Source organism: Clinocottus analis, unplaced genomic scaffold (genome assembly GCF_023055335.1).
Source record: "Clinocottus analis isolate CAN_PGR_092001 unplaced genomic scaffold, fCliAna1.0.p SCAF_8, whole genome shotgun sequence".
NCBI lineage: Eukaryota > Metazoa > Chordata > Actinopteri > Perciformes > Cottidae > Clinocottus > Clinocottus analis.
The window spans coordinates 7,327,858-7,354,458 of NW_027176240.1; the positions used below are offsets into that span (position 1 = coordinate 7,327,858).

The 26,601-nt window shown below is 41.4% G+C and overlaps 1 long non-coding RNA gene across 2 annotated transcripts in view; it reads right to left on the bottom strand.

Moving 5' to 3' along the window:
* Positions 1-26,601, bottom strand: part of LOC137780232 (uncharacterized) — an 84,770-nt gene that overhangs the window by 55,765 nt on the left and 2,404 nt on the right. For both annotated transcript variants that reach the window (XR_011077122.1, XR_011077121.1), the window contains exons 2-3: positions 16,387-16,600; positions 6,908-6,975 (exon numbers count right to left, since the gene is read on the bottom strand). This is a non-coding gene — a long non-coding RNA (uncharacterized lncRNA). The remainder of the gene's footprint in view (positions 1-6,907; positions 6,976-16,386; positions 16,601-26,601) is intronic.

The window sequence follows — 26,601 nt, forward strand, 5'->3', positions numbered from 1 at the left end:
CATTTTATTTTTAATTTTCTTCATCCCAATGACGATTGCGCATTACGTGTGTTGCATGTCTTCTCTATTCACATTACGGGAGTAACGCAGACACACCGTCCACAACTGTTTCATTTGAGCTCGCCATCGTGTGACAAAACAGCGTAGAAGTTTAAGTGTACAACTTTTCTGTCGGAAACCTTGTAAGTAGGCTCCATCTCGCTATCCCATGCACAGACATTTATAATAACGATACAACACACACACACACACACACACACACACACACACACACACACACACACACACACACACACACACACACACACAGTACAGCGCACGCGTAAGCAAACACACAACAACCATTAGCTTTGGCTGACACGGTGGCCATTAGCACACTGTGTCTAGTTGTGTACGTTCCATTTCAGAAGAAGAATCATTTGCATAATGTGTGTTTTCCCCAAACGGTGTGAACAACCGGCACTCTGTGTAGGTTTCCTGCTGGCAAATGTTTCAAACTGACCTTGGGAAGCGGTCCATCCGCAAACGCTACACAGTCTCATCCATAATGGACCTTTTACTTGTTTTTGTGTCGACGTGTGCGTCCGCAAGCATGCAGATGTGCCTTCCAGAGAGTGTGTGAGTATCTGCATGTGGACACTTATGCATTCCTGTGTGTGTGTGTCTGCTAGTGTCTACAGCTGATGACTCTGTGCCAGCCGGACGGCTTTTATACGTATTAATATTAATATGTACCTGAGCTGCAGCCCATCACATCCCTGCCCCCTGGTGCAGAGTGTCCAAGGGCAGCAAATTATCATCCCGCTCTGACTGTCAGCGAACCTGGAGAACAGTCAGATCGGCATGTGGATTACCGTGCCGGGGTCAAACAGTCAGGCCAAAAACCACCAGTGGTGTGGGGCAGACTGAAAAATGTGCTTGGACGAGGATTTATACTGCAATTACATATGATATGCCTCCCCATATGGATACGTGTTTAAGGCCAAAGACATACTCCCAAACCAAACACTACATGCCTAGAGAGATGCACACCTGCTCTCATATACACACACAAACATAGAAAGGTACCATATGCATACTGTAATAAAAAAAATAATCCCTTCATACTGATGTTTATCAGGCACCTTAATATAATCTATGACAAGTACTATTCTTTTCAGACTAAGTTTGTGTCTTGGTCCCGAGGGCAGTATTGATGATAATGTTAACCATGTCCCATAAAATCAATCAATCAATGGAATATTAAATGTATATGTCTGGGAGATTGTCAGTGGAACGCTCTGGGGTGAATCTCCAATAGCCTGTCAAGGTTTATTGCCTTTTATGGGGGATTCACCAATGCACTATTACCGTGGAAATACACCTGTACAGTATATCAAAGAGGCTGTGACATCAGAGCTACAGACAGAGAGTGAAGACAACTAAACACCCCCCATCTCACTCTCCTTTATACACACAGGCAGACGCGCACCTCACCACTACACACCAAAATAGATGAATTTTGCTCCAACAAAGGCAGTATGGTAATTAAATGGAAGATAAGGCCATTCAGAATGCCCAAGACTGTGCCAGGCAAATATCCTGATCAGCTTAAAATCAACCAAGTGGGACAGAATAACAAAAATCCAAATTGGTTGGTCTAGATCAGCTTGATAGGGCTTTCAATATAATACACAACAATGGCCAAAATGAATAGGAATCAAATTACAAGAGCTGTGATATGGCATGAAACTGCATGGGGGAATTCAAGCACAATCACTTTTCAATGTGGCTTTCAATATTGCAGCCAATCCTCGCACGATTCATATCCGATCACAAATAATGTTTATCACCCTCATATCTCTCTCCCTAATGGAAAAGGCCTAGTGTTGGGGTTTAAGGAGTGCATTCATTTTTAATGAGGTCTGGGCATTGGCCAGAATGAAATGAACAGGCAGAGAGTTTTGGGCCACAGTACAGCAACGACTGGCAGTAAAAGGTCGATCCATTCCTTCTAATTTGACCAGGTTATGTGCGGCTATAAGTTGCTAAGTTGTTTATTACAGCCAAGCAGCATTTTCGCTACAATGTTACAGAGCTGTCAGAAAAGGTGTAAAGCTCAGCGGGTCCTAAAGATTTTTTTTCTCCTAGTAAAAAGGTGGAATACTGCAACAAAAAGCACAATACTGTTTTTAAGGGCTTTCAAATCCATAATATTGACTCTCCAAGTGTCATATAATCTAGGCTTACAATATAGATCTATATATTCTATATGTTTACCTGATTTTCTACCAACAATGTTGTGCGCTTATAGTGCTGAAAAAGAGGTACTGTATCACTTGAACCAAGTCATTCTCTACCGTGTTAATGAGGACAGGAGGACCATCAAATTTCATGTAAAATAAGCTCTCATGCAGGAGAAGACACTCATATTTTATGTCTAATTTTGGAGGACAAGATGTATTTCCTGCTTCCCCAGGAAGCGTGATTGGTGTGTGACTGCGTGTCGTGACGAGATCACTTGGCGGGGCTAAGGATAAAATGTCGCTTAGGATAATGTGATTGCCCTTAAGGTACAAGGAGGTGAATTATATTCTCTGATTTATAATCTGAAAATTAAAGACTCACTCATTTTCTAATTTAATTCCACCTTCAATGGAACAATGTTCACTCTGAGCCAAATTGGCGAATAATGTTACTAATTCAGATGCAGATGTAATTTCTATTCGGGGGGCTGCGGCGCACGGTGATGAACGAGTCCCGGATGGATCGTTGCCACTCCTATCTCCCCGTCTTGACAATTCCCCAGCAGTTGTGATAATAACCTGAGCAATAAAGGAGGGAGAGGCAGTGCTACCCTGTTCCACTTCTCATACCCCAAGTCATCTGATACTTCATCTAATAGTATTTCTGTCCTTTCCTGTGTCACTCAGTCTTAAAGCAGCTGACACTGCGCTCTTCCATACAGGAAAACAGGGTCTGCCGAATAATATCGATGTAAAACTGCATTAACATGAAGACTCTTAATAACCTGCATAATTACTGCTGCCTTCTGCAATACAAAAAAGTCATTGCAATAAATCTGCTGTTAAAAACTTGATTGAATGCAGGGTAAATGTCAAGGTAATTATGAGGCGGTGAGGGTTAAAAGCAACGTTAAATCCTCCCACAGAGTGGTGACATTCAAGCGACGGAGGAAGAGGTAAGCGAGTGAGGTAGGAGGAGAGCAACAGAGAGAGGGCCGAGTTTGTAAATGAATCAGCCAATACGAATCTAACCGCTCCTCACTTGTCACAGCCCTTATATTTATGACGGCGAACCATTTGAGATATGACCTCTGTGTGACTGGTTTCTTCCTGCACGCTAATGGGCCCATTAAGGCCAGAATTCATCATGCAAAATATCATAATGACACAAACAGGTCCCGTCTGCCCGCGCGAGTGTTAAATTGTAGGTTCCTGATTTGGCCATTTCCATGTTAGCTCACTTGACCTGACTAGGGAACACTCGCCCTCAACTCGCACCTCACCCGAGGTGCACAAGATCCCCAAGTGGAGGTGAACAGGGACAAAAGGACAGTTCTTTACCCCATTTTGCACCCTACTTTATGCTCGGGATTAGAAAGGAGGTCTGCAGCATCCGTTCATCCATATCAGCATCAAGCAGCCTTACAGAGTATTTAGCAGAGGGGCTGGAAGAGGTCAGGTCATTTACTCACCGTTCAGCCTTGGTGAGGAGTGGAGGGGTCGCTGGGGGATGGGGAAAGGGACAGCACAGCTGAGAGAGTGTGGGTGCTGTGTCGTGTGCCTCCTCTTCAGGGCCTAATGATCTGCCGAGCATAATGACCACAAGACGACGGGGCCTCTACAAGGCCTCCTCCAGCCCCTGCTCACACTCACTTCACTTCAGGAATAATGTGAAAGAAAGGAATTTTTTCCTTAGCGTTTTGTTCTCCCCTGATCTCTCCCCCTCTGCTATCCACCCTGCAGCCACTGTACAAGCTAGGGCTCCATGACAAAAAGCCAATAGAGTTAGCTGCCAAGGCTTGGAGCTCTGAGAGGGATAACTGGCGCAGAAGGTTAAAGCAACAATGTGCTCAGCCCCATTGAGCTGCTCCTTCTGTGTTGCCGCTGAATGTCTGCGTGTGTGCGTATCTCAAAATCAGTGTGAATATAACGTGTCAAGGGTCGTTAAAATGTATATGCCCGGGAATATCGAAAAGAACACCTGTTCACTTGTGTATTATACAGCTACCCCAATGACGGGGGCCTCGTTTGATTTCAATTAAACCTTAGTTATAAGTTTAAGACTTTCGGAGAAACTCAATGCATGCACTCTGTAGAAGGAAGACACACATGCTTTATAATTATCTCAGTGGAAATGCTTATTATTCATTCTTTCATTTTGAAATGCCGGCCACATTTCAGTCATTTGACAGACTCTGAAGTGAAAAGCAACTGTCTGGATTTTTTAGATAACAAATGGCTTTCTCTCGCTGGTAACAATTTCAAGGCTGCTGCTTTTCCACAGAAGGGATACGGCTACAATGAAAGGTGTGATATCCCCTCACTGCAAACCATAATGGTGCCTTGTTTGAAAATGACAGGTGTACGAATGAGGCCCTCTCTTTTCCTAAGTACAGCAAACCGTGGTCATTCACTCTGCTTTGTTTTTAGCGTAATAGCCCCATTTACAAAATGTCGGTGAAATTAATGTGGGACAAACGCGGCGGTAACCGAGCCAACTAATTTCTGCTCATTCAACTTGAATTATTAATAGGTGAGAAATATACCATATGCTTTCAGAGGAACGTCATACATTCATTTTATACAGAATTGCTGCTGTTTTGTGAAAAGTATAAGTAGCTTAACTGCTCTTTTCAAAAGGGGTGACTTATATGGAGGTCTTAATGATGTATAAATCAGCCCTTGTAATTACGCTTCCAGCTGCTGCCTTGTGCCGGCCTGGAACTACAGGCCCTCAGCACCAAGGATGGAGCCTTCATCACCTGAATCTCTTTTAATCAACCAGCACTAGTTTTCTCTCCTCAGATCACATTATTATGAGTTATTGAGAGAACGGGTAGTCGGGAGGAGGGGGCGAGGGGACACACACACACACATACACAATATACTTTTTTCTTATACTATACCTTTAGGAACCTATTATACACTTTACGTTGTCGGAAAATGTAGAAGAAAAAAAATTGATTGAGAAACATCATCAACGATGGTAACTTGAAATGCTGTCACTCATGCCTAAAGCTTCATCGCTCCGCTCGCATGCACAGCTCAGTCGTTACAGGTTTAGTGCTGGGTTTTGCAACAGAGTACCACCATGTGGTGTTGTCTTGGTGAAGAGATGGGGCACCACCTAGTGCACAGTCGCGGCCACAGCTTCCAGGCGTCATACCGAGTTCCACTGCAAGGCTTTACATTGTTACGCACAACACATTCAACATTCATGCGCACACTTACGACAACTCCAGCAGTTACTTTGTACACCTGCAGGACTACTTTTTGAAACCCTTTGCCTCTGTGTTGATGAAAGCTGTGACTAAGCCACAAATGATGGAGTGAGGTTTTAGACATCCTGCATTAAACCCTCCAAACTGAGCTACTTCCCCATGTCCCGCCTCACATCCAAAAATGGACAAATGCTTTTATGATGTTGTTCTTGGCACAAACATGTCAGGGATTGCAGATGTTTGTCAACTCTATTCAATAATCAGATTAGAAAACATTGCAGTAGCAACGGTGATGTTGAGGAGCATGTCTGATGTCTTTGTATGAATAGGGTTAGGGTTATTTCCTATTTTTGAAAAGCCTTTTGCTTTGCATATTAAAGCTCAATTTGTTTTGTAAAGCTGAGGGAGATGCAAAGCACTGTGGTCACACTGTTGTTTTCCAGTGCCCTTTATCCCAAGCCAAATGACTTACTGTGAATGTAAAACAATGCGTTTCAGAATTATTCCAGAGAAAAAGGTTAGGTAAATAGCATGAAGATCTAGACGTAGAGACTGGATTTTGGTCAGTATCCTTTTGTTGTGTCGCACACTGCATCCGTTATCATTTACATGTGGTCCTAGTCCTGAGGTCACAAATATATTTCATGCAAATTACTTCTGTATAACCATGACTCATACCTACAGTCATATTTATAAGCAATTGGAAACAATGTGCCTGCAAGGAACCAATGAAACGTATGGCCAACCTGAGATTTGTTTCCAACTATACGGCGCCGATAGGTATATTAACATATTATCCATCATTTGTATTGAATAAAATGCCTTTTTTTCAATTAATGAGGAAGTCAGTAATTCAAAAGAGATAATCTAAATCGTCACACAAACACAAAGTAGGCAAACTAATGGAAAAATGTGTCATGCTCATTTGTCCCTACCCTTAAATGCTGGATGTTGTAACAAAGGTGGACATGGTAGTAGTGAGCAGAGTGAAACCATATTGGGATTATTGACCAAGCGCCTCCCTGTTAATTGTCACATCAAACAAACAGGTCCTAATTGGCAAAGGTTCCAGCTTGGTGCTAAGTGGACACAGAGTGGGCGCTGGCTCTAGATCGGTCTCTTTGTCTGCTTTCATTAGTTGGTCAAGCCCCTACATTAAGAAGCTCACACAGGACTTGTGTTTTCTTTGGTGGGTAATGAAACACACACCTGCTACTCTCAGCCAATGAATGGAAACTTGAATCTAATATCGCCGTCATGTGGCTTCTATTAGCGTTTACAATGCATGTGTGTTGTGTTGATTTTGCGTTTGTGTCTGTTTTGCATGTGTGCAGACTTGTTTCTTAAAATGTAGTTTGAAGAGAGGAAATCGGGAGACGCAAAAGATAGATATACTGTTTAGTGTGATAAAAAAAATAAAGAGCAAAAAGGAACGGACAGAGATGAAGTGAGGCAACTTACATTCAAGCTGAGAGGTCAGTCAGTTCCATTTCTCTCTCAGTCTGCAGTGCATCCTCTCGACCCTGCAGCTGCAGGAAGAAAAGACATCTAAACAAGCTACATGAGTTTAATTTAAGATATCAGAGACATGCCTACATTTCATTATCTTTTAAGATTAGATTGCTTGAGTTTACTTTTTTCAAATTTATATAGATGCGCGCACAAACAAATACACATGCGCGCGCACGCACGCACGCACGCACACATGCTGTTCCATCTTGAAATGCAAATTTATGATTAGCATCATTATGTAGTAGTGTAATTTCACAAAAGCCTTCCAACAGTGGTGCACAAAAGACTCATTCACCGCCAGAGCTGCTCTGTGTGGGGAAGAATTATGGCACGCAGATGAATTCATTCATGTGGGAAAGGATTTATTCGATAATTATAGACCTTCACAGTTTTAATGCCACTTAATGAGGAGCTTGCATAGTGTGATTCCTACTTGGGCTGACAAATGGATGTTAGTTTTTATTCTGGTGTTTTTTGTTTTGCTCCATGCAACATCTGTTAGCCTTTCTATGCTGAGAGCTAGTTGACGCAGTGCTTGTGGGACCTTATTCTTCTTTTTCTGTATTCTACAATAGGTCACATTAAGTAGGCAATTAATTAATAGGCGGGTGGTCAGGTGAATAGATATTGTAATAACAGTGCCAATACAAATAAAAATACCACTAACCTCATTCTACTTCCACCACTATAATATATATTATTCTAAATGTAATGATATGTTTTTATTTTTTTAACTAATTCAATTCATAATTTTACAGAAAAACACTTTTCATCTGTCATTATATTATTTATTTACTTTTGCTGGCAGCTGGCGTGAAACACAGACTCATCCGTCACCCAATTTAAGGCCGTCGCTCTCTGATAACAATGTTTATCATAATGCCATACCTTAATGCCTCATAGTCATGTTGTTGTGGTGAGGTAATTAAGTTGCCAAAGTTTAATTGCTCAATCACCAGCAGTTAACAAAGAGGAGTCAGCGGCCCGCCTATACCTTCAACGTACTATTTATAATGGCTTACAATTATAGAAAGGGCCCTTTAGCTGGGATCGCACTAGTAAAAGCTGCTGGCACTAATGATAAGCTATAATCACTCCGCCCACAGCAGTTATTAGTAGCAAATTATGGGTCAGTTTAAGGGCTAGCAGTTACATGCATTAAGATAAATAACGCTGCTGCTTGTGGCAAGTGTGGCAAATGAATGAGTAGCATATGTACCTCTCACCATAATGCTTGTGACTTTTTTGGGTCCTAAAATAGTCTTACTTTTTAATTATATCACTTTTTTAATGCTCTGATATATGTAAATTACTTTTTTTTTGCATGGAAGTGTTTACAGGTTGTATTAAGATGAAAATAAAATACAAAGACATACCACTCCTCACTGCAGCTTTGTAAATACATGCATCCTGCTTTAAGGTTATAGCCATTACGAACCAATTTATCGACCAGCACACACCAAACCCATTTTATCAAGCACTTTCTAAATCTTGATGGTTAGACTTCCAGATCAATGCATTTTCTTTGCCAGCAGAAGTATGCTTTGCAAACTCTCTAATTGCTGCCTTACTATGCAGAGTGAGCTACAAGCCCTTTCTCTCCCCCCCCCTCCTATTCTTTTCTCTCCTTGTCTTTCTTTCAATCCCTCTCTCGGCCCTCCTCCCTTGTCTTGGCGGGTTGCTCGGCCGGGCTCGGTGGAATGCTACGTCTCTTTGATCAAGTCTTCATTATCGGTGACTCTGTGATACTCGGCTGTCTGAGGTTATGGGGGCTAGCTGAGGGAGAAGCGTGGCCTCCGTGTGCAAGAGGCCTCTCTACACAAGACTGAACAATCGCCAGGCATCCCGTCTCCATTAATGAGAAGCATCCACATCCACCGCAGTCCCCAGGCAGCCTCCACCAGGTGGAATGCTCGTCCCCTGTCACTTACGGCATTGCTGAGGGCTATTAGCAATTCATTAAGCGACTGACTGACCGCCTAGCTGTATCAATTAGGAGATAGTTGATATGTCTGTTATTGTCAGACTCTGCTTGAGATTGCACTGCTTTTCACCCAATGTCTGGTTTAGGTTTTGTGCTGAGGCATAGCTGTATTTGTAGTTTGTGTGTACATCCGTGTGTGTGTGTGTGTGTGTGTGTGTGTGTGTGGTGTCTTGGCATGGCAATGATGGACAATAACCACCAAAATGATAAAGACTCGAGCAATGAAAGGATGAAGCTTGATTTAGAGATTAGAACGAATTCAGCTCTGCAGCATAGATCAAATATGTTGAAAAAACAACGAAACTGTGGGTATCTTTATTTTTTGTAACTCAAATCCTCTCAAAAACAGAAAAGTAAATTGTTGCCATCTAGAGGTAAAATTAAGTATAGTCAGAATCCAAATCAAGTCTTTGACATCATCTGCAAACCTGAGCCTCTGTTGATTTTGGTTGAAGTCGTCTAAAATACAACCCTCTACCTGTTACAGAATATAGTTATCGGTCATTTGAGGTGAAAAGGTCAATTGGGCCTCCCATGGCACCAACTGCCAGTAAATCCGTTATACTATGTATTCATGTACAACAACATCTAAAGCAATTCACGTTACATTTTTAACAATCTTTAATACGGTATTAGATAAAATTTGTTTAACAGCCAACTGCCCTGTGGCCTCGCATGGCATATGTATAATGTCCCCAAAGAGTCAACCTTTGTTTAGAGTCAGCTAGGCAAATCTCAGGCAAATTCCCCTTGTTGTTCACAAACACAATTCCTCATTTTGCTCTATGCATTCAGATAAGATCATCCTTCTTTGCATGCATATCTAATCATTCTGTATGTAGATTTTAACTGCGATGCCTTTACTGTCGTTAAGCACAGATGCACTCAACGAAAAAATAAAAAAAAGACATGTCTATTTACTCACCTCGGCCTTATTTGCATTAAAAACTGCAGAAAGGTCCAGAGTCTCAGTTATGCTCAGTGGCATCCACTAACTTTCATTCAGTGTCACACCCAACCTGCCTGGGAATTTGAATTTTTTTTTTAGATAGTGTAACATTTGCTAAATGCCTAAACAAAAAAATATAGTATACAGTAGTTTTTGTGCTATTTGTAGAATTGAATTATTTGTTTTGTATATTCTGTATCAACTGTTTTCTCTGCATTTTGGCTAAATCATGTTCCTCATGATTTGATGACAATGATTCTGTATATACATAATTTCGATGAAGAAGTGTTCAAATACACACCTATTATTGTAAAAGTGACATTTGCAAAGCCAAAATTAAGTATAGCTGTGTCAAGTGAGGTTTAAATCAAGTTCCATCCTTTTGGGTTTTTAATATATGCAAGGCAGTCAATCTGCTGGTAAAGTATGATCAAGTCTTGTGAGCAGACATTAAAATAACAAAGATAGAACTTTGAAGTTTGTAGATAGTTTTGCAGACCTTTGCATACCAACAAAGTATGCAGAAAAAATCATGCCACACTCCTCTTAGTCTGCAATGTAAAAACACAATCAGAAATTGCATTCTGATCAGAATAATACAAAAAAACACTCATGATAATAATGCCAATTATCACATTTTGCTCAGGGGTCAGAGGCAACAGTATTAAACCAAGTCACCATTGCATGATGAATGCCTGAACAAAACTCTTTTCTCTCCTGTGAAATTGTTAGGCAGCCATTAGCAATGCAGTGTAATGTCAATGATTGACGTTGCTGTCTACTTAGCATTGACAAGGGATGTGTGTGTGTGTGTGCGTGTGTCTGTGTGTGTGTGTGTGTGTGTCTGTGTATTGGGAGGGGTCAGTAGGCTGTTGGGGGGGCAGTGCAGGGGATTGATCGGGGTCTGCATTGTTGCCAAACGGGGAGTGAGTGTGTATTGGCGCGTAGACAATGAGCCTCGGCCAGCGCTGAAAGGCCCATTCTGCGGATCCCTGTTAGCTGTCTATTATCCGCGGTCTCCAGGGGGCTGCTAAATAGAGGGCATGTGTTAGGCAGACATTTATCATGTAATTACAGCACTAGGATCCGTTTCTGATGGTGTGTGATGATTACTAATAATTACTGTGCATTTCACGCCTCCAAAGGGCCCAGATGGGGTCCCAGGGCGTCAATACAAAGGAAGAAGGGGCGGGGCAGGGAAAATAAAAGAGGGATGATGGCGGAAGGTGAAGAAATCGAAAGACGGATGAAGAGAAAGTGAGGAGAGATAGTGTCTCGCCTTTACCATTTAGAGGTGCTCATTAGCTAAATGAATTGAACCATATGTGTCCATTTCCTAATTAACTGGATGAAAGGAAAGGAGGAAAGAAAAATAGAGGAAACAGAACAAAACTAAAATTAACATTATTTTGTATACAGAAATAGTTTTTTTCAACCAAATTTAACATACTTTTGATCTCTTTGAGAGCACAATCAAATATTTTTATAGCAATTATTATGCAAAATGTAGAAATATAAAAGAAATCTAATCAAGCAGACAACTCGGCAACAATAACGGAGAAAACAACAGTTTGATATGTGATTACCCATAAAGTATTGACCTAAAACCAAGTCAGTTTGTTCCATAAGCAGTATATACACATTTACACTGCACACAAACAATAGAAAGGTTTCCTGTTGCTTGATTTGTGGTGTACCGTGGCTGATATACAATCATACTCAAAATGTTTCATATCTGGAGCAGGGCCTAAACGAATGGTCGGAGACTGGGGTTTAAATAAAAAAGAGAAACACCCTCTTGTGAAAGCAACCATCTCGCCTCTGTCAAAGTGGGGGAATGGCTCTGCGTGGTATTGGACCCAATGCAGGTGAAATACAGTGGCTCACTGTTGTATTTCTGCCCTCTACAGGAATCCAGATAAATCAAAGAGGTCAAGGTGCCACTGATATGATGTAGTAAGGAACCATAGGGATGGGTTATGATGTGGAGTGGTGTGTGTGTATGTGTATGTGTGTATGTGTGTGTGTGTGTGTGTATGTGTGTGTGTGTGTGTGTGTGTGTGTGTGTGTGTGTGTGTGTTGAGCGTTACTGAGACCTGCAGCCATGAACTTGAAAGGACAGATAAAGAGCAGAATGACATTTTCCTGAATGATGCAGTCAAGTTTGTGTTAATCGACAACCTTTAGTGTACATCTTACCTGAAGCCCCTTGCCCCCCCCCCCCCCCCCCATAAATACTCACATAAACCTGAACAGCAAAATGAGGGGTCCTCTTTGGGGTCCTCTTTCAGTGGGGCCCTAGTAAAGACTATGAGGTCCCCACCTGGTGAAGGTGAGCTCAAATGAAGCCCACTGACTGGCAGGATTTTACCTGCAGCACAAAAGCCCACAGAATCAATATGGGAGAATGTGTGTGTGTGTGTGTGTGTGTGTGTGTGTGTGTGTGTGTGTGTGTGTGTGTGTGTGTGTGTGTATGTGTGCAGAGGGGCGGACGGAGTCGGGGGCAGGGGGGGGTCGATTGGGGAAGATGAGGACTGTCCTGTTTAATAGAAACAAATTGCTCTCCACTTCCCGGTGACACAGATAGCAGACCATTTGTGCCTGCTGGCCTTTGTTGGGAACAACAGAAAGGAAATGTACTCATCCTGGCCAGGGATAAAGTTCGGGGCTTTTTGTTACACACCAGTTACCTTAGCCTCCGTGCCCACCCCCTTGAACAAGCACAGCGGTTAAGTAGTTCAGGTGCTTGCTACATTCTGTTAGATTAAAGGTCCCTGCTACTTGCCTCAGCTGGAGTTGAAAAGAGAGGGGTGGTGGTGGTGGTGTGTGTGTGTGTGTGTGTGTGTGTGTGTGTGTGTGTGTGTGTGTGTGTGTGTGTGTGTGCGTTTCTGTGTGCGTTTCTGTGTGTGGAGGGGGGCACAGTTGTAGGACCATGGGGCATGAATGGACATCTTGTGCATGCTCACTGAGGCGAAACGCTTTGGGACAGCCAGCCGGCCTCTCTCTACACCAGGAACCTGAAAGAAAGTCCGTAGGGTGGGTTGTTGAGAAGGGATGTGTGTGTGTGTGTGTGTGTGTGTGTGTGTGTGTTTGGGGAGGGGGCGGAGGGGGGCCTCACTTCTCTGCTCACTCTATATCTTCACCCACATTTTCCCCCGGTTACTAGAAAGCTGTACATTTGTTTGCAACAAGGAGTAGCACAGGTGGCTCGTGGGTTGGATCTCAAAGGCCTTTTTGAAAGCTGGAAACACACAGTGTTGCCCCCTATGGAACATGGACCTAAAGAAAATGGACACAATGCACACAGGACATGAGGGAGGGGGTCTATGTAACTGTGCGCCAACTTGCACCTGGGCTATCCTTTCACTTATACAGAGCGGCAGTGGATGCAGGGTCCGGAGAAGACTGGGTTGAACCCTTAAGGACTTAAAACAAAAAGTGATTGACATCAGACACGCAGCAGGCAAACTGTGCACACCAGTTATTTAGTGTCTGCGGCAGTGGGAAATGCTTGATTGACAGCATGCCGAAGATTAATATTTGACTTTCAAAAGCAGAACCAAAATAACACCAGTGTCACCAGTCAGTTATTAAAATTTCTGACTCACACCCACACCCACACATACACACTCACTTCTGTTACTTTCTCTCAGATCAACCTGAGATTGGTCAAGCAGAAATGCATAACACTGTCTGAGCATGTCTGACTTCCACAAACTCATTCCCAAGACACGGGGTCAAGTACAAGGGTCAAAGGTGAAGTCTGCCCCACAGGTTTAGATTCCAGTCTGTGGGGAAATAAATTGTTCCTGTGTGTGTGTGTGTGTGTGTGTGTGTGTGTGTGTGTGTGTGTGTGTGTGTGTGTGTGTGTGTGTATAATATAAACACATCCTCACATTTGTGGTTAAATATATTTGGTATTGATCACTTTTTTCAGTCTGAGACATGGCACCATCTGAACTCCAAACCCGTTAACAATCAAATGAGCACAAATAATTAGCACAACTCCCTTTTGGATTATTATATCACTTGACAGGATTGCAAGAAGGTCAGGGTGCTGTATCACTTTATAGAACAAACCCCATCCCTCCGTCTGTGTGACATGAAGTAAATGTTCAGTAATCCACATCTTAATCTTGTGCCGCGCTCAGCGCAGCTTAAAGAAATTGATACTCCTGTGACTACTTTAGCGGCTGATTGTGTTACCTTTACAATTCGGCTTCCCCTCCTTCCTGTTTTGTACCCTTGGAATGCCCGATAAAAGTATCCCCACTGTGGCTTTCCACCTGCACCTGAGGATACGGCACTGGTCTGGGGTCAGAATTAATATGCAGCCCCATGGGGGAGCTACACAATATTACCCTCAAGCACAGGTTAAGAGGTAATAATAATGAAATGAAAAGAATATTTTAGAAAACATCAACACAACTTAAGAATGTCAAATATGCCAAATATAACTGATTCAATACAATTGTCACATCACTTTTTACACCTTTTAAAACAGCGAAAATCACTTTTCTATACTAATAATGGTTAGCGAGACTACTTATATGTGAAAGGGATTCATCGCTTTTCACTTCTCAATGATTTTGTAACTTTCAAGTGATTGTTTTCAGTTTAGTTCACCAGATCCCCCTAATGATAATGTGTTGTGTTCACAACTTGTTTTGGTTACATGGACCATACCTTCAGTAGGGTCAATTGTATGCAAATACTAACAAAGGATTGGCTATCAGGCGTATCGAGGGAGAGGGATGGGGGGAAGGAGGCCTCTAAAACATGCAAATCAATGAACTAAGAGAATACTTTGATGTTAAATCATATATCATTTGGAAATAAGTGAATAAAGCACCAGTGCTTTGACAGCTAGAAACATAAAAAAAACAAATCACTTTGTTTGTTGTGATGTCTAGTACATGTGTTGTGTTACTTTCAATACAATACCACATATTCATATGTAAAGACTGTGGTTGGCATTGTCAGCAGACAGTAACATATTTCTTTTCTTCCTCTAAATTCTGTTTCATTCTGTGCAGGAGGGGAGGCAATTTATCTGTCATGGCTTCCAAAAGAGGCAGCTCACTTTACCCCTCCTACCCCCATTTTACTGACAGCAGCCTTATTAGCCACAAGGGAAACCGACCGCCATATGAATTTGGCCACTGTTCACCTCTGGGGCCGGGGCAAGCCTCTTTTTACAATAGCGCCAATGACGCTGAGATTTTCTTTTCAGTTATTAATTTGATAAATATATTAATTATGACCTGGGGATGACAGTCCAATCAGATTGTCAGGCGCCCAGTTGCGGGCCCCCACCGTCCACTTTGGCGATAAATTCTCTCAGGTTTCTACAGCTGTCATCCAGTGGGCTTGGACTTCTTATCAGCACTGGGACCATTCTAGGGATAATTTCCTGTGTGTCGTAATTAAATGGTGGCTCACCGATGGCGAGCTCTCTCGTTTTGAAGCAGGAACCTCTTAGCGTTTGTTTCTGTTGTGATGGGTTGGGTGGGGGGGCCACCGTTGATGGGGATCAAAATGATGAAAGTTTAATACGTGTAATCTATTCCCTAAAACAGGGTTGAGAAAGTGTGTGATGATTTAGATGCCTTTGTGATTGGTTGAGTTTGATTGGTATCAGAATAAATATAATAATAATAATAATAATAATAATAATAATAATAATAATAATAATAATAATAATAATAATAATACTTTGGCTTATTTGATTTCACCAAATTCGTCTCATGTGATCGCTTAATTTTCCATAGTTAAATGAAATAGCTTAATAAAGAATATCATTCTTGCAAGTTAGACCTAGTTGGGCAAGCAAAAGTAAAATGTTGTCATATTCTGTAGAAGTTTCATAATACACCCTCACCTCAAACACCACACAAACAAAAATAAAGCACTTGAGAGTTCTGACATTAACAGAATATTGTGCGAGACTCAAAGAAAACACTTAGTGGTATCTTATCGGTCTATTGCAGCAATTTACCCCCATTCATTTACGTTGAGAAAGTTGAGAAAGGCACAGCAATCATGGTCATGATGTAGTTATATACACTACTTTATCTTCAAGAACCTTGTCATGAGGTATGTAGAAAATGGGAATATTTCTGTGGGTTGTGTTCACTCACATCATATGATTTCCAACCAGCCAGCATCTTTTTCTTCATGGAAATATACAGGGAGCGACACATCAAAGGTGGCTACTTTTCAAAAAGCACTCTGCCTTGCAACTTTGTTGTTGTCAGAGTAAAGCCATTTAAAAAAAATGAAAGTTGTTGAGTTTTGTGTTATCAAACTGCTTTATAAAATGAACCACCAGGTAAAAACCCCATGGACAGTCCAGACCAAAATAAAAGTATCAGTATCTGCTAGTCAGACCAGCGCGCCTGGACATCAGAGGGGCTACTTTTATCAGCAATGATAAAGAGCCCCACAATTATATGTAAGGATTGAATCTGAAGAAGCTAACTGGGGATACATTACCAAACGTGAATGTCCAATACACTGAAGAGGCAGGATGGAAAGCTTCAGGGGTCTTTCAAGGGACGGGAGAACCACTTAAGAAGGAGACAAGGAGGCGAGGGAGAGTAGTGGAAGAGGTCAGAAGAGCGGCTCGGGTAGTGGAGGTGAACACCTCGGCTTCTCCGGGACAGTGTAAGGACACCAGGCCGAGATCAGAGGGTAGCTGTTACAGGACCTGGAAAGAGGTTTGACAACTGGTTTTAACTCAGTTAACTCAGAAATGCAAAATACAAGCTTTGTTGGGTCTATTTTTGGACCAATTGTACTGAAACCACAGCAGTTACCGGCATTAAGACTCAAATGCAGACATATAGTTTGGCGATAATAGTAATGTAATAGTAATTAGTCATTTCTAAATGGAGGAAACGTTATTGAAGGTGACAAGAGAGCAGACAATGCATGGGAGGATGTTGATGTCATCACTATGACAATAAACATCAGTTTAAAATATGTGTGGTCACATATATTATTGTTGAACTAATATTCTTGTAGCCGGGAGGTCAAAACACAAGCCCAACCACCAGGTTTATTCAAAGCATCAGTCAACAACAAACCATTCATGATACACATGTAGGAAGCCGGTATGACAGAGAACCCGGTCCCAATGGAAGAGGAGATGCGAGACTGAGCTGACCATGTAAAGCAGCCCGCTGCTGGAACCATCACATCTTCCCAGTGCCACTGGGCCATGTCTGACAGCCGTCTGGACTTTAAAAAGGGGTGATAACTTAATTTCTACTCATGTCAACACTGCTGCAGGGGCCAAGAGGAAACTGTGGGCCTATTGTGCGTCTGTCATATCACCCCACATTTTGTGGCTCAAAGAATGAAAAATATTTAAGTGGCTTTGATGTCCTGGATCTTGTTGAACTGCTCTGAAAGCCTTCGAGTTTCCTAGACGCTCATCTCCCCTTGTGTCTTTATCCTTTTGATAAAAGGAATTATTTGTTTGTGTGTGTACATACACCGCTTGCTTGTTTTTAGGGTGACTTGCACACAGCCGGCAATAGTGCCACGTACCCGAGCTGCAGCAAACACAAGTGCAGGGCTTATACTGGGACAACTCTGAGCTTCAGGGCGTTGACAGCAGCTTCTATCTGCCAATCTCCCTGTGGATATTGTTGCAGTACTGGCAGACAGACAGCCAGGGCTTGTGGGCTGACAGATGCCCTCTGTCAGCAGGTTATCATTTCCAATTAAACCCTTTCATCTAAACGTACAGTCAACTCCTTGGCAAGCCAAAAAATGACCCGAATAAGACATTATTAGCCTATTTCAACAGGTCCCCCTCTCTCCCCCGACCCAACCTCCGCCCTGTAACTGGAGGGGTTGGGCAATCTTTTAAAGCATTACGGTTCTAGATTCTTCCGTTATCTCGATCCAAATAGCTCAGAACTTCAGCCGTCTGTGGTGGTCACGTTCTGTTTGGAGATAAACTTTCAAAATTGCACTGGATTGACACACCGGCATGTCCCCTCTAACATGTGTACCAGCACAAGGGCCTTTTTGTCCAGCATTGTTCGGTCAGGACCCGCTGTGGACAGCGCTGTTCCTATCCTCTCTGCAGGAGACATGAAGGAATGCACGCGGAGCTCAGTAACTGTCTGTTGAAAAAGGCCTCACAACGTCTCATTTCCTTTAATAAGATGGCCTCTAAGGCATCCGGATGGACCCACTAAATACAGATTAACCCTCAGCATCATCAGCAGCCACTCAATCAGCATGACTGACTCACTTGTGTATATGTATGCATGTCTACTTATACACACAACTTGCACTTCATAAGACAGTCTTCAGGATACACTCTGAAGGGGTTTTATATTTGGTTTAGTCAAAAAAGTCATATACTCCTGATTTCGCCACTTGACCACATGAAGCTTCGTTCAAAAGCTCTGCTAACTGGAAGTTATCAAATGCAGATTATAACTTGAGGCCAGATTCTTCTTTAATTAAAGAGTTAACTTTCAAAAAAAGAGTATATTTTCCTTTCAATAATAGCCAGATGGCATCATCAGAGGGATACCAAAGAACTCCAACACACCAATAAAGCAACTCTATCACCCGATTCTGTGAAACCCTGAATTACATCCATACTTTTTAAAAACTATTTGCTTCCGACAATATCTGTGTACGGCAACTACTTTATGATTAGGTGAAGAAAAGGTGGTTATGCTTAACAGAAGAGTTGATTGAATGTCTGACAGCACACAAACTCCAGCGTCCTGCTTTAGTCTCGGCATGCTCCACAATACCTCCCATCCTCCACACAGTTACTTTCCCTCTTGCTATACAAATGAGTCATCCCGCATTGGCATTTGACATAATGACATGCAAATTTGCACATTGGTCTTATGTACAAAACAATGGCTGGAGACTACAAAGTCCCAAACAGTACCTTTCCTTTTCATATCTCATTTGAGAAAAAAAAAAGTAGATTTCCATAAATACTATTTTAAATTAATCTAATAAGCAGAATTTGTTGATTTGAGACACAAGATCTGATGCCATGTTGGTCATCTGCTAGCCGATGCAAGTTTAACATGCTTCCACAGCTTCAGGACAAAACAAGCTGGAGGGCAGCTCGGCTATAACCTATACACCTCCCTGTAGGTCCTGGCCAACAGCTCTGGCATGTGAGTTTGCTCCATGCGTCGTCTAGTTTTACAAAGAGGGGTTTTAAGTGCAATTCAATTCACAATTTCCTCTTTTAGCTCTACAGCGAGATACACTGTCCGAAATGTAGCCCCTCTAAACCACACCAACTTCCTGCTCAAAGACACAAAAGTGTACACTATGAAAGCAGTGAAGAATTCAGATGAGTGCAGAATTAAACCCAATTTCAGATTGAGCCCTTTTCCTTCTGCTTCAACTGCTTTAAACGGACAATAATATTTTATTCATCCAGAGCTGGGTAAAGTTGTCCACTGGTGCTGGTCCACTTTTAATCACTTAGATCATGCAGAAAGTAATCCTTCGAAAGAATGGAAAAAGAAAGCGATAAAGGGGGAAAGACTAAAGAGAGGAAAGGAGGGAGGAGGAGGAGAGAGAGCAAAAGAGGGGGAGTGTTATCGGGGCACCTGTACCTGAGGAAAAGAAACACCGTCAGAAATACTAGGATAATCCTCTTGGTTTTAATGGTTTTGAAATGCTATGAAAGATTAGGTAAACAGTGCATTTGATTAATGGGAAAAGAAGTCAATTGGCCATGGAGCGTGAAGCGGCACACAGTGCTCCTTTCATATGCTCAGTGCTGCTGAGAGCAGAAATGGTCACAGGGATGTCTTTGCACGGGCAAGGTTTTGTACATACTGGGAGAGTACAGTCTCTCTTTTTATAGATTTGGAAACATGAGCGGGAATGAGAAAGATTTAATGTGTGACGCGCGCGCGCACACACACACACACACACACACACACACACACACACACACACACACACACACACACACAAGAGACAGAGAGGAGTTTAAGTGGATAAGGAAATGGACGGAGAGTGATTAGGAATGATACCGTTCCGGTTTTGATGACAGGATTTTGTGTGAAGCTAAATGCTTCACTTACTCATCCCTGAAATTTTGAAACCGACTCTTGACGAACTGGATCTCTGCCGCCTCCCCTCCTGATCCGTCTCTTTCCTCTCTGCAGGTAAAGGTCATCTAGCCCAGGTGCTTGCCCTACACTTGACTCCTTTCCAGCAGGCTGTGGCTAAAACAGAATCTGCAGTGACCCATTCTAACTCAATGTCATCTATGCATGATCAAATCCCCCCAAAACAGCTTAGCTGGGCCGAGTCAAGGCCTTGGGTCTAGGGCATTAGTCATATGGCAGTTAGAACGGTAGAAAAGAGAAGACAGATTAGACAGAGAAGCTCATGCAAACGTGTCACCTGTAAGGTCTTTAGGGGGAACAGGAAGTGGCTGCTTGAACTCCCTTTATTCAAATACAAAATATTATTTATATTATAAATGATATAATATTGTATGATCCACCATGCCAACGTCCACATACTGACTCTCCACCTATAGATGAAAGGGCTACTTCCTGAATTGACACTGAACTCTGGTAACGGACGTAACGAGTGCAAACCCGTCCAATGTGGACGTGATTCCTGATGAGAAGTCTTTTTTGAGATACGTTTACAAAGAATGAAATATAAGTTAGTATCTTATACCCTTAATTCCTGCGTTATATTCTGACAGAGGGCCTGAGTGACTCTGTGTGACTATTTTTACTACTAAATTATATTTTATCTCAAAATCATTCTTCTTTTCCTTTATTTTTGGTCCATCTGTAGCTTCATCTTTTGTCATCCCACTTCACTAACTTACCTATTTCTACATAACACGCACACACATGCATTCGCTTCCTTAAAAGGTCACCCTTGAAGGTCACCCTTAAAGGTCGCAATGCCTGTTTAAGAATGTATTTAAGTTGAAAACAGGTTAATTGCTGAACAGTAAACAATATGATTTGTTTGGGTTGTTGGGGCTCTTGACCTCGACCCACGGCACATTCTTGACCGACGGACTACAAGGATCAGAAGGAAAAGTTTACCACCAGAAGACATGTTGACCATTAAAACCACTTATTGACCTCGACAACCGATTTGTCTAATTATGTGCGTTCAGAGATCAGCTCAATATTATGTGACAAACAACTTCTTCATTCCACCTATGCAGAATGTTTATTTTTCTGAATGAAAAAAAAAAAACATTTAAAGGAGGTATGACTCAACATGCTTCAGGATACCAGAGAATCCACAATGGCTGCTAATCCCCAACCAAAGCCAGAGGCAGCCCAAGGCAGCATAAGCTCTCCGGTCCTCCCTGCTATCACCTCCCTATTTACTGCCGTGCCATCCCCACGGCGCTTTCAGCCACTCTCCTCTTTCTCCTTTCCATCCGCTAATCCGCTTTAAGGACATTACCTGCTAACATATCCAGTCAGAAGGTATAAAAGCCCAGCTATCTCTTTACTGCCATCGGCGGTACGCTAAATAGACCATTAACGGAAGAAGGCAAATGGGGGATATCATGGTTTTGACCCCAAATTTAGATCCTGGTCTAGCTGAGTGGCGTGTCTGAGGTGCAGCATGTGTCGGTCACAATGGAGCTGAGGGAGAGGAAGGGAATGATGGTGAAAGAGATAAAGTCGCGTTGGCCTTCAGTGTTTAAAATGTTTTAAAAGATCAAATGTTTTCTGTGCTATAAGTGAGTCGTTTGTTAGTTAATGGCGAGGTTTCAAACTCCAGAAACCAATAAATGCTGTAGTACCATATCAACTTTCTTTTTAAAAACATTTGATATTACATTTTCACTTACACTAACATCTGAGCTTCACACTCTGGTGCCCCCACATGGCACAGAGCGGCAACTGTTATTTGTGTTATCTACAAATAACGAGGGACAAAAATGGGTAAAATATCGGTGATCCCATTTACCACTAGGCTGACGTTTTTGAGTTGTTACAAAGAAGAAAAATGTGTGTTTTGATTTTTAATTTTAAGTTAAAAAAAAACACTGCTTTAAAAACCAATACAAAACAATAGTTTACTCACTGCTGACAACAGCTATAACATCCTTATCATACATTATTACAGAGTTTGTGCCGGTTAACCTGAAGACCTCCCGAACCAACAAAGTGCAGTGGTTGACTTGGCCCCAGGGCAGGGCAGCTGATCATTTGACTGCTGATGGAGTCCCACTGACATCACTTTAATGAAACTGCACTAGTGAGTGCTGACAGCTCAGACAGCAGCATCGGCTCACCTCCACCAGGTCAGACCGAGTGTACCGAGAGCAGAGACTGCCCTCCTCTGGTCAAAACAGGAAATGTGCGCCACAAGGACCAGAAGTGCTCCGGTATATACATTCCCCCTGACACTTCCTGTCTCAATCAACTGTCAAATTAAGTGTTCAATCACTTTGGCAAATCAATCGGGTCAAAAAACGACTCTCATTAGGTATGGTTATAATCTCAATAGGTGAGCATATTATTAGTGGTAGCTAGTCGCTACAGAACACTGGACCCCAAAACACATTGACGTCACCTTCAATGAACCTCTGATGCCAAAATATCCACTGCTGCCATTATTAGTTAAAGCTTTACACTTTTGAAAGCAAAGTTTTTTTTAAATATGTACATATTATTACTCACTGTCAATACAAACACAAGCTCTACAGTACACATCTTTACCTACCTACTGCACATGAACATCCATTCCATGTACATTCAGTATTTCTGTGCACTATTTGTAGTTTTTACAACTTACAAAACACTTTACTATTAAGTTTAATTTGTATGTTATGTTTTTTTTAATTTATGCGTTTTACTTCTATCTATATCATATGTATATGTACACCTATTCTTTTCACTTATTTTGCGCATAACAGTCCTCCCTATTCTTGACCATTTTCTTCCCAGCTTAAATTACACAAATTCCTTGTATGTGCACACATACTCAAATAAAAAATATACCTACTTGATAACAGTTATAAAATATGTGTTCTTGTACATTCTTTGTAATAATAATAATATGTTATGTCACACAATTGCAATGTCAAAGAAAGAAGTTATTTATTTCAAATATGTTTTCATCCACTAGAGGGAAGCACTGTATCAAAAGTGATGCTATACAATACTTCATAATGGCTAGAAAGACATGAGTGGTGACAGTAAAATGTCGAGATCATAATAACTAACTAAATGTGTTTTACAGAATCAAGAACACTGTGAACACTGGGATTTTAAAGCTCTTTTCCCTTTAGCATCAGTGCATGCTGGAACAGCTGTATATGAATGTAATAAATTGTAGAAATGACTGTCAGGGAGGAGCAGGGAACAGACAAATCAGCACATCCATCCACCCACACCCCAGACAGTGTGGGTGTGAGCATTGGTGCCACTGTTGTGTAACAACTGTGGCTTTTTATCACAGCAAGTAGATAAAGAAACAGGACAGGTCCAAATTTGATCATTTACCGTGAAGTGGCGCAATAACTTCCTCCACACCATACAGAGGTGAGACAAGTCCATGAACCAACAACATTCGAACACATTTAGTCTCATGCTTCACACCTCTTTGGTTTAATAGCCGGAGGTAAGTAAGACACTAAGTTATGCCTGAATATCTGAACAACGCTGAAACTTCATCAAAGTTTCAAGTTTTCATTCCTTTTGACGTGTTCTTTCTGTTAAAGTACCAGCTGTATGTTTCTGAATGAACATGTTGCATTAGGTTTCTGGAAGAATATTTCTCTTTCCCCACTTAAACCCATTACTTCTAGTGCGGTACAATTGAAAACGGCATCCCACATCCACAAGTGGAGAGTGTAAACAAATATTTTTCTAAGACTGAACAACCAAGCCGAGATGCAACAGAATATGTGCCTCTTACAAAACTCTGCTGAGATGAGAAAAAAAAAATCCTTTTGTTGGACGAATGAAAAGGGCATTGACAGGTAATTAAGCCTGTCGGTCCTGCACTTTAGAGGTGTAACAAGTGTGAAATCAACAACATAAATAACAGCATAAGGAGCATAAAAGAGAGAAAACACAAAATACTCTAATTAGGCTGGGAAAAGGTACATTTTGTATGTGTAAATCAAGGAAACATATGTTTACCTCAGAGCAGCAACAATGACATAATACCTATTAGTGTCTATATGATATAGTTGGATATACTGCAAAAAAAAGGAACCCATAGAGAGCCCTTGATTTATTTGTACTTAAGCTGGTAAAATGCGTGTGTGCGAGTTTGTGTGCTACTAGTACTTGGCCTTCACAACCTGCTTTTACTACATAACATCCCCCCAAGAGATGAAAATGCACAAACATACTTGCATTCTTTTGATTTAGCCATCGCTCCTCTGAGTCACTAAACTGACGTATTAAAGTATGAATCATGACATAGGATGAGCAGCTTGGCGTGGATATGAAGCTTACTCTACAGAAATGAGACGGCTGTCCAAGCACGAAACAAACAAAGAATAACACGAAAAGACAGCCTCTGAAGTTGTGCATGAGCCAGTTGGGGCTGCAGCCTGGTGTGTGTTTATTTAGCCAAAGGCCCGAGTCATCTATGCGCGCACTGCTGTCTGCATCACGCATGTACTGTATAGTATTATAGCTTTGTATGTTAACAAAAATGTTTGAATAACTCACTTGTTCTTTTTTATTATTAAGCAGGGAGTCCTAATGAGGGATCATGATGGTATATGTGAGGACCTTAATGCATGTTTCTGAAGCTAGCTGGTTTTATTCCATTATTATCTGACACACACACACACACACACACACACACACACACACACACAAACACACACACACACACACACACACACACACACACACACACACACACACACACACACACACACTTCAAATCTATGTGTATGTTTCCATAACCGTCAATTAATGTGGTCATTAGTTATTATGGTCATTAGTTAGACAGAAATATTAGATAGAATATCTATCTACCTTTGACGATATCCGTCAAACTCTTAATATACACATTTTAAAAAACACTGGGAGCTGCTTCCTGTCACGATGTACAACAAAGTCTGTTGATTTTACAGTCAACTGTTGAATAACAACAGTCAGAGATTAAAAATAGAAGTAAAATATAAGTTATTTGGTCTAAACATTGTACTAATAACGGAAATACACCAATCAATCCCGTGATGTTTGCATTTTTTCAAAACTCACCAAACTCGATCTGCTTTTGACCTGTGATGCTAATTATGTAAATTATGTAACGCTTTATTTATATTATTATTGCTTTTACAGTTTTTGTTTTTTATCCTGTGAAGTGCCTTTAAGTAGCTTTTAGAGCATTGTACCAAATAAATCTATCATTATTATTATACTAATTCAAAAAAACTACACAAAACAAGCAAAGCAGACAATTTATGATATTTCTTTCTTTACAGAAAAAGGCCTCTGACTACAATTTGTCTTTTTAAGAGCAGGCTCGAATTATTTGGATTCAACAATGTTCTACCTGTTCTAGTTGGCCCATGGAAACTTCTGAATTGTCTTCAGGAACGAAGAAACACAGCATCGCTTTCAGCTCGACTAACCTGTATTTTCGCTTTATTCAAAAGGTTTTGAAAAGGCATCAAAAGACACCACAGGGGGAAGAGTTTTCTTCTCTCTTTTACTACATCTACAGCACCAGCAGGCTGTGCACTGCCAAACCAGCACCAAACTGCAGACAGACAAAGTGAACAACTACAGTGGAAGATTGAGCAGGTGGAGGGACACATTTGATTCAGGTTCCGATGGAGCACAAAACATAACTGAAGGGAGAGTAAAAATGTCTATATTTACTTTTCATTTTTGACATGTTTGCCACAAGAAATTCATAAAGTCATGTGATGTGTCAGTGTTGTGTTTACAGCTTATTCTGCTGTCACCAAGCAGCCAAACAAATCTAATTCAGTCAGAGGTTGCATGAAAACCGCCACAACAGCGCCAAACTGTCAAGAGAAAATGCCTCAAACTGAGCAACCCAGACAGGAATATTCAAGTTTATCACTTTAGACATTTGCAACCAAGTAAGCACTTGCAAGACAACGCCACAATCAATTTGTTTAAATTTTGGGAAGAGCAAAAGATTAAACACTAAAAATAAATACATTGCTATTTCGCAGCATAGTGAACTAAACAGCCAACAGCACAACATTGCCTGCATGCAAAAGCCATGAACACCAACATTTAAAGTACATCATAATTGTATCTGAATAGCAACAGCAGCAAAGCCAAACTGAGAAATAGCAAACATTGTAGCCATAGCTTCCTAGCATCGCCAAGCAAACACAACCTGAACTGAGCCGAAACATGCCAATCTCGTATCAATGAATGAAAGCCCAAACTTAGCTGCAAACAGTCTTTGTTTATATTTTTTGGATCATCCATGTAGAATAGTAGGTAGCTGGTAGAGCACTTAGGGCTGAGTCCTTACCGCAGCGACCCAAGTATAAGTCCTGCCTGGGCCCTTAGCTGTCATCATTCCCATCTCTCTCTCTCCTGCCATTCCGTCTCTCTCACTATCAAACAAAGCAGAAATTTAAAAAAAAAATTTAAAAAAAGAACGGTGGGGAAATATAGTTCACCAAAGTTTATGAAACAAGAATGCTTAATATAAATCACTTCTGGGTTTATTGAGAGGAAAATA